This window comes from Marmota monax, unplaced genomic scaffold (genome assembly GCF_021218885.2).
Source record: "Marmota monax isolate L192 unplaced genomic scaffold, Marmota_monax_Labrador192_F-V1.1 WCK01_AAM20220418_F8-fsc00292, whole genome shotgun sequence".
Classification (NCBI taxonomy): domain Eukaryota; kingdom Metazoa; phylum Chordata; class Mammalia; order Rodentia; family Sciuridae; genus Marmota; species Marmota monax.
In genome coordinates this window covers 259,421-268,898 of record NW_026692864.1, presented here as the reverse complement: position 1 = coordinate 268,898, position 9,478 = coordinate 259,421, and positions in this window count along the sequence as shown.

Sequence of the window (9,478 nt, the reverse complement as noted above, 5' to 3'; positions counted from 1 at the left end):
CACAGTGGCTCTCACCTGTTAATTCCAACAATTTGGGAGGTTGAGACAGAAGGATCACCAGTTTGAGGCCAGCCTCAACAATTTAGCAAGAAACTTTCAAGGTGAAAAATAAAAAGGGCTGGGATGTAACTTGGTGGTTCAATCCCCAGTACCAAAAATTATAAATAAAAAATTCGTCCTTTTAAAACATAAATATGCCCGGCGTGTAGCGCTCACCTGTAATTCCAGAGCCTTGAAAATGACGGTTTGCCTTTGCTGAGGCAGGAGGATCCCAAGTTCAAAGCCAATAAGACCCTGTCTCTAAATTTGAAAAAAAAAAAGGGCTGGAGGTGTGGCTCAGTGATTGAGGGCCCCTGAATTCAATCCCCGGAATGCCCCCGCCCGCCCCCCCCCCAAAAAAAAAAGTCCAAAGGCACGCCTGTAATCCCAGTGGCTGGGGAGGCAAGAGGATATTGAGTTCAAAGCCAACCTCAGCAAAATGGCTGAGTCAGGACGATCTTGAGTTCAATGTCAACCTCAGCAACTTAGGCCCTAAGCAACCCAGGGAGACCCTGAATCTAAATAAAATATATATGAAAGGGCTGGGGATGTTGCTCAGTGGTTAGGCATCTCTAGATTCAATCCCCTGTATCCCCCACCCCCGAAAAAATTAATTAATTTTCTCTTCCCTTTCCTCCACCAGTGACTCCTTTCCCTCTCCTTCCCCCCACCCCTGGAATGGTTGGTTTAACTCTTAGATTGTATCTAATTTGGGAGAGTCTTCATTTATGCAAGCAATATAAACTCTTAGTAACACAAAAAAGAGAAAAATATTTCTGGAACCAAATAAAAATTACTTATAACAATACCTATTGCACAAGAGTCAAACCCCAAAATCACTTTTAAGTCATTCCAAGCTTAGAATCTGTCTCAGATCAAACCACATTAACTGTGCAAAATGTAGCTTGTGTAAAGTGCTAAGTAGATGTATTTTAATAAATCCTAATAAAAATAATGCTTCCTAATTCGCAGAAAAATAAATATATAACCATTTCAAGAGATAATTTAAACCAGATGTGGTAATGCAGGCCTGTAACCTCAGCTTTTTGTAAGACTGAGACAGGAGGATCTCAAGTTCAAGGCTAGCCTGGGCAACTCAGGCCTTAAGCAATTTATTGAGACCCTGTCTCAAAATAAAAATTAGGGGCTGTGGTTGTAGCCCAGTGGTAGAGTGCTTGTCTAACATGTGTGAGGCACTGGGTTCAGCCCTCAAAATAAATAAATAAATAAATGTATGTGTCCATCTGTAACTAGATAAAAATCTTAGTTTTGGGGGGATATAGTTCAGTTGTAAAGCACTCTGGGTTAAATCTCCAGTACAAAAAATAAATAAATAATTTAAATAGAAAAGGGGGGGGGAAACCTGATAATATATATATATATATATATATATATATATATATATATATATATTCTGTCTCTAGTAATAGACATATATGTTAATATTTATATTACATATGAACAAAACATGTGTGTGTGTGTGTGTGTGTGTGTATATATATATATATATATATATATTTTTTTTTTTTTTTTTTTTTTACTTGAGACAAGGTATCCCTGAGTTGCTAAGTGCCTTGCTAAATTGCTGAGACTGGCTTTGAACTTGCGATCCTCCTATCTCAACCTCTTGAACCGCTGGGATTACAGGCATGTACCACTGAACCTAGCCACAGCCCTTTTTATATTTTATTTACAGACAGGTTCAAAATTGCTTAGGGCCTCACTAAATTGCTGAGACTAACCTCAAACTTGGGATCCTCCTGCCTCAGCCTCCCAAACTGCTGGGAATATAGGTATGTGCCACCATGCCTGGCTCCTTTTTCTTTTATTTTGGGACAGAGATTTCAGTAAATTGCTAGGCTGGCCTTGAACTTACTATCCTCCTGCCTCAATTCTGAGTAGTGGGAATTTCAGGCATGTAATATCACACCCAGATATTTCTGTTTATTTATGAAACAAACCACTTTGAGTCACTTAGCTTATTCCCACTGCCCTGCTAGAATTCAGTAATGAACAGAAAAGTAGGATTGGAACATTAATAGAATAAGAATAACTTGAAATTGTCATACTGCCGTCTATGACCCACGCAGACAGCTAACTAAAGGTTGCTGGAGGGAAATTCCCAAGGCATCAGAATAAAACACAGACACACAATTTACCTTTAAATCAAGCCCCAAGACAGCTCCTCTGGCTTCAGCCTCAAGCTCCCCAAACGGGAGAGCAAGGAAACACACCAGAGGCTGGTGAGAGAGAGTGAGCACATTTCGGAGTGGACTTTTATTGGGGGGACTCTAGATTCTTTAGGAATTTCCATCCAATGAAGGTCATGGGGGCCAGGGTTACAAGGACAGGTGAGGTAACTCGATCTCTGAGGATGAGGGAAGGCATGCCCATGCACAAGACAATTTGTGTTTTCTGGTCCCTAAAGATCAGGGCTACTGTCTGGGTTACCTGGGCAACCAGATCACAGAGTGACCGACCAATCAGAAGGGGAGACAAACGCTGGTCATGTACTCAGTGGGCCTCCCACATCATACTAATGGAAAGGCTATATAACTGAAAGATATTTTGAAACCCTTACTTAGGCATTTTTGGTATTCTCATGAAGAGTACTAAAATTTACTACTACAGCCAGGTGTAGTGAAATCCCAGCGATTCAGGATGCTAAGGCAGAAGGATCACAAGTTGGAGGCCAGATTCAGCAACTTACCAAGACCCTGCCTCAAAATAAAAATTAGCCAGGTGCCATTGGCACATGCCTGTATAACCAGCAGCTTGAGAGGCTGAGGCAGTAGGATTGCAAGTTCAAAGCCAGCCTCAGCAACAGTAAGACACTAAGCAACTCAGTGAGATGCTATCTCTAAATAAAATACAAAATAGAGCTGGAGATGTGGCTCAGTGGCCAAGTGCCCCTGAGTTCAATCCCTGGTATCCCCTAAAAAATAATTTTAAAAGACTGGGGGTGCAACTCAGTGGTAAACTACCCCTGGGTTCAAACCCCAGTACAAAAAAAAAAAAAAACAATTACTACTGCATTGATAAATCAATGGTCAATGTATTCATCACTGGCTCCCAGGACTTTGTTATTTGCAGAAACTACAAAGATAAAAGGTGATGGTACCTATACACAAAAGATTTACAGGACTATTCTCTTAAGTTATGTTTGTTCAATATACATAGCAATGGTCAGGTAATATTAAGTATATTACCAATGTACACATTAACATTCAGTGAAATGGGACTGGGGATATAGCTCAGTGCTAGAACTAGCATCTGTGAGGCCCTGAGTTCAACCCCCAGCACCACACACACACACACACACACACACAATCAATAAATGTATACTATGTGAACTGGGACAATATTTCCCTGTATTCTATATCCCAGTTGATGTATTTATTTACTTAGGCAGTACTGAGATTGAACCCAGTGACTCTCTACCACTCAGCTACATCCCCAGACGTTTTTATTTTTTTATTTTGAGAGGAGAGTCTCCCTTAATTGCTCAGGCTGACCTTGAACTTGCAATCCTCCTGCCTCAGCCTCCCATGTAGCTGAGATTACAGGCATGTGCCAGTATACCTGGCTCTTGGGGTGATGGATTTACAGAGGTGTATATATAGGTTTTTGGCATTGATGACTGATAGAATTATGGGTCCCATCTCCATTCCATGATCCAAGCTAGAAAGTTGAAGGATTTCTACAACATTTACCGTTATGTCTCCAGATTTTCTGCAGATTTGTGGAATTCAGTATTCTGTATTCACAGAGAAAGCAAGGACTTAACTGTTAGAGCAAGAAGGAAACAACATTTAAGTATGCACAGTTTAGTCATCTGTATCATAAATTTACATGCTTCTAATGCATTTCAGCAAGGATTTATTTTATTAATTTTTTTGTTTGTTTTTGTGGTGCTAGTGTTTGAACCCAGAACTTTGCACAATAGGCAAGTGCTCTATCTCTGGAGCTATAACCCAACCTTTTTATTTCTTTTTTATTTTTTTTAATATTTATTTTTTAAGTGTAGATGGACTCAACACAATGCCTTTATTTTTTTTAAGTGGTGCTGAGGATCAAACCCAGGTCCCCCTGTGCTAGGTGAGCACTCTACCGCTGAGCCACAATCCCAGCCCTATCCTTTTTATTTCTCATTTTGAGATATAGTCACACCAAATTGTTGAGGTTGTCCTCAAGCTTCCAGTACTCCCACCTCAGACTCCCAAGTAGCTGGGATTACTGGCATGTGTTATAGTACCTAGTTTGGCAAGGATTTAAAGCTCTAAACAGATTGTATAATTCTTGTTCCCTGCTCCTTTTGAAAATGATTTTTTTTCTTGGCACTTGGCTTTGGGCAGTATGTTCTGGCTGATTCACTATTTTTATTTCTACTTCGAATATCAATAATACCAATTGTTGATATTTAATTAGGTTCCAAGAGGAGTTAGGCTTTTCTTTTATAAATCTCTAGTGAAGTCCCTAATAGTGAAAACTTCTCACTACCAACTCCCTCCTTATTTATTCCTTTGTGTGATCCAAGAATTGCACTAAGTGTTGGGAATAAAACTGTGAATAAGCAGGGTACAGTGGTGCAGGCCTATAATTCCAGCTACTTCAGAGGCTGAGGTGTGAGGATTGCAAGTTTTAGGACAGGCTGGGAAATTTAGCAAGACCTTGTTTCAAAAAACAAGAAGAGCTGGAGGTATAGCTGGAGGTAAAGGACCCATGGGTTTAATCCCCAGTACTAAAAACAATAAACAAATAAAGACCCCAAAACCTCTGAACAAGATAGATATTTTGCTTTCATGGAATTTCCATCTTGCTGGGAAACATAAATAAGAATTCAAATCAAAATGGTGCTCGTCTATTCTAGGATTTTTCACCTTTCTTTTTTTGTTGTTGTTGTTCCTATGTATGTATATGTATGTGTGTGTGTGTGTGTGTGTGTGTGTGTATAGTCCCTCTGTGACCTTCCACTACAGCCCCTGTGCTAATTAAGCTCTGGGTTCTAAGTCAAAGTCCTAAGATCCATAGTGACCCTACCACTTCAAGTTGGGTGACCAATTGGTCCAACCTCTCTGTTTTATTTTCTTCATCTGTAAAATAAAGATAATTAGCTACTTGGGAAGCTGAGGCAGGAAGATTGAAAGTTTGAGGCCAAGCTAGGTAACTTAGTCAGACTCTATCTCAAATACAGTATTTTTAAAGGGCTGGGGATGTAGTTCAGGTGTAGAGTACTTGTCTAGGATGTGCAAGACCCTGGATTCAATCCTGAGTGCCACACACACACACAAAAAAGATAATTATTAGAGGCTTTGTGAACACTGAACAATACTCAGTTAATGATGGATGTATGCTATTGCTATTCTTTTCTGGGTAGACTTCTTTTTTATTTCTTAGTTATATAGGTGGACACAATATCTTTATTTTATTTTTATGTGGTGCTGAGGATCGAACCCAGTGCCTCATGCATGGTAGGCAAGTGCTCTACCTCTGAGCCACAACTCCAGCCCCTGTGTAGACTTCTTACACTTTATTTATTTATTTATTTATTTATTTTTGTGGTGCTGGGAATTGAACCCAGGGCCTTGTGCATGCAAGGCAAGCACTCTACCAACTGAGCTTTATCTCAAGCCCCACTTCTTGCATTTTTAAAATTTTATTTTGAGACAAAGTCTTGCTAAATTTCTGAGCCTGACCTCAAATTTGTGATCCCTCTGCCTCAGTAGCTGTTTTACAGGTGTGCTCCATTGTGCCTGGCAGTCCTTTCTGTTTCTAAACATCTTTCTTAGTGCACAGCTACCTGCCTTTCCCACCCCAATGAAAATGAAAGAAAGAAAATTAATAATGGAAAATTTCTTTTTCTTCTTCTTTTTTGCCTTCTCCTTCTTTTCCTGTAGTTATGGGGATTGAACCTAGGGCTGAACATGCCACTGAACTACATGCTCATATCCTCAGCTCTATCTCTCCATCTGTCTATCTATCTATCTATCTATCTACCTATCTATCTATCTATCTATCTATCTATCTATTTCTGAGACAGGGTTTCACTAAGTTGCTCAGACTGGTGTCTCTCTCTCTCCTCCCTCCCTCCCTCCCTCCCTCTCTCTCTTTTGGTATAGAGATTGAACTCAGGGGCACTCAACCACTGAGCCACACATCCCAGCCCTATTTTGTATTTTATTTAGAGACAGGGTCTCACTGAGTTGCTTAGCACCTTACCATTGCTGAAACTGGCTTTGAACTCACAACCCTCTTGTCTCAGCCTCCAGAACCACTGGGATTAGAGGCCTATGCCACTGCACCTGACTCAGACTGATCTTGAACATGTGATCCTTCTGTTTCAGCCTCCCAAGTAATTGGGATTACAAGCATGTGCAACTGTACCCGCCGATGTTGGGAAATTTTATTTTATTTTATTTATTAGTTGTTCAAAACATTACAAAGCTCTTGACATATCATATTTCATACATTTGATTCAAGTGGGGTTTTTTTTATTAGTTGATTTTTTTTGGGGGGGGAGTTTAAATTTTTTCCCCTGGAAATTGGAAAAAGATCTTCAGTAAATGACTTCAGTAAATTCCTTAAGCCCAGCTTACATCATTCCTGTCTGCCATTGGAATACAGGTTACTCACACATTTGAATATGCATTGTATACAGAACTCTCCTTTGTCTATAGGTGATAGCATAACATTGGAGGGGGATATGGCAAAAACCCACAGGAGGGGCTGGGGATGTGGCTCAAGCAGTAGTGCGCTCCCCTGGCATGGGTGCGGCCCGGGTTCGATCCTCAGCACCACATACAAACAAAGATGTTGTGTCTGCCAAAACTAAAAAATGTAAATAAATAAATAAATAAAAGACCCACAGGACACACAGAAGCCAATGAGTGAATAATCATTCAATTAATGAGAGTAAATTTTATATGATATACTCCTCTTCAATAGGTTCAATAGTCCTACAATTTAGGATAGCCTCCTGGACAGTGGTAGCGTCTCTTTTTCTCTCTCCCCAAGACCTGTCTGGGCACCGAGGATGTTCATTCCCTGTTATTCAGTAGGAGCTCAATCAACACAATTTTTTTTTTTTTTGCACCAGGGATTGAACTCAGGAGTGCTCAACCACTGAGACACATCCCAGTCCTATTTTGTATTTTATTTAGAGACAGGATCTCACTGAGTTGCTTAGTGCCTTGATAGTTGCTGAGGCTGGCTTTGAACTTGCGATTCTCCTGTCTCAGCCTCCCCAGCTGCTGGAATTACAGGTGTGCACCGCCGCACCAGGCCTTCAACACTAGTTTTGAGCTGTGTGGTATTGGGCAAGGTATTTAACTGTTTCAAGATTTGGTAGCAAATAAATAGGATACTCTCTTGAAAGGGTTTGTGTGAGAAGAAATTGAGCTAACATTAGTACAGCCCCACTTGGTACAGGTGCCCAACAATTGTTCTCTTTCCCGTTCACTTTTTGTGTATTTCCTCTGCCTCCTCAACTATGCTATTAGAATCAAGGATTTTTTTCTTTTCTTTTCTTTTTTTTAAAGTACTGAAGATTGAACACAGGGGCACTTTACCACTGAGCTACATCCCAGCCTCCACTCTCTTTTTTGAGACGTGTTCTTAGAAGGTCCTTGCTTAGCATCTGGACCGCCATCTTAAGTGACAGCCCCCATTTTAAGGAAAAAGTTTCACTTTCCTGCCCAAGGGCCTTTCTGAGAAAGGCTCACCACTCCCTCATAACAACCCAACTCTTAGCCACCTGTGTTAGGACCCACCTGGCTCTGATTCCTGAGTCTCCCCCATAAAAGTCCCAGAAATGAAGCCTGTTTTACCTCTCTCCTATAGAGAGAGGGCCTTTATTTGACAGCTCTGACAAATCAACTCTGTGTGTATCTCTGCCTGGTCTCCGTCTTTCATTTCTCTCTTACTGGCCTTGCGTTCCTTGCTTTCCCTTCATTTTGGTGCTGAAACCCAGGATTAGGTTCCCCGGTGTGCCCACTCCCCTCTTCAAGGGTCGCTGAGCATTCCCCAGACCCCAATCCGAATTCCGTTATGGGACCAGGCCTTCCATTCTGCTGAACACCCTCTCCACACCCACCACCAGGACATTCCAAGTAAGACCTGCCTCTGGTGGACCTAAATGACCTCCGGGTCCTGGGAAATGACTGTTGAAATGTCTGGTATTCCCAGGGTTACCATGTGGTTGGGGGCACCCCCAGCCACAGCTTTCACAGCTATGACTGATTCCTACTGTCGACTGAGCCTATAGGTGGTCTTTTATTTGGGTCCTGGGTTTTCAGAAAAAAATACTGAGGATGATTGGGAGTTGTTCCTAGTGAGATTACCTCTTGGTTAATCTCTATGGGCTTTTGGCACTTCTACCAGTGTCTGCCCCTACTACATAATCCCAGCTCAGAGCCCAAGTGCCTATATAGGCTCCTGCCAGGACGCTTGCCCAGCAGTGGTAATGACCTCCTGAGCGTAACCTTCCTCTTGATTAGGTGATAATAGAGATTGAGGGATGCCCCACCTCTAAACTCACCTCCTACTTCTCACCAGGGCGGGCTCCTCATCCATTCCGTCCCATAGTCCCCTCGGCTGCCTCCTGGCTAACCTAGGGGCCGTCTCTCTCTGTCTCTCACCCCAGACCTAAACCCCCCAAAACTTCTCCACTTATGCAATCAGATTTAGCCTCAATATCCTTTGGATTACAACTCTAAATGGCCGCTTAATGGCACTCTAGATCCCAATATTATCAGGGATCTTTTCAACTATTGTGAGCATTTGGGAAAATGGAAAGAGATATCATAAATTCAGGCCTTCTCCTCTCTGTGTTCTAGCCTTTGCTCTGAAACTCTTGCTCTCCCGTACAAGTCCTCTTAGCTCTCACCTCCCCTACACCTACTTCCAAAGGAACAGGAGATCCTACCCAGGACTCTTCCTCCTTCAACTCAGCAGATGAGCCCCCACCATAGCACAATTCTCCTTCTGATGTAGCCACCACAACAACTGTCCTCTTGGATCCTCTACCCTTCTCTCCTTCTGCCACACACTCATGGGCTGCTGCCTCCCAACCCGCATCTCTGCATCCTCTATGTGAGGTTGCTGGGGTAGGTGCTGTAATCCGGGTTCATGTATCTTCTCTTTGTCAGATCTCTCACAGACAGAAAAGTGGCTTGGGTCCTATACTTCAAGTCCCACCACATATATCAAAGAGTTTCAATATCTGACTCAATCATAAGATTTTTAAAAAAATCTTTATTGGGTTTATTTACCATGTAAAGAGATGATACATCGGGACATAGATTTTTTAATGTTTATTCTTAAATTTTAGGTGGACACAATATATTTTACATTTATGTGGTGCTGAGGATCAAACCCAGTGCCTCCTGCATGCTAGGTGAGCACTCTACCACTGTGCCACAACCCCAGCCCCAATCATATG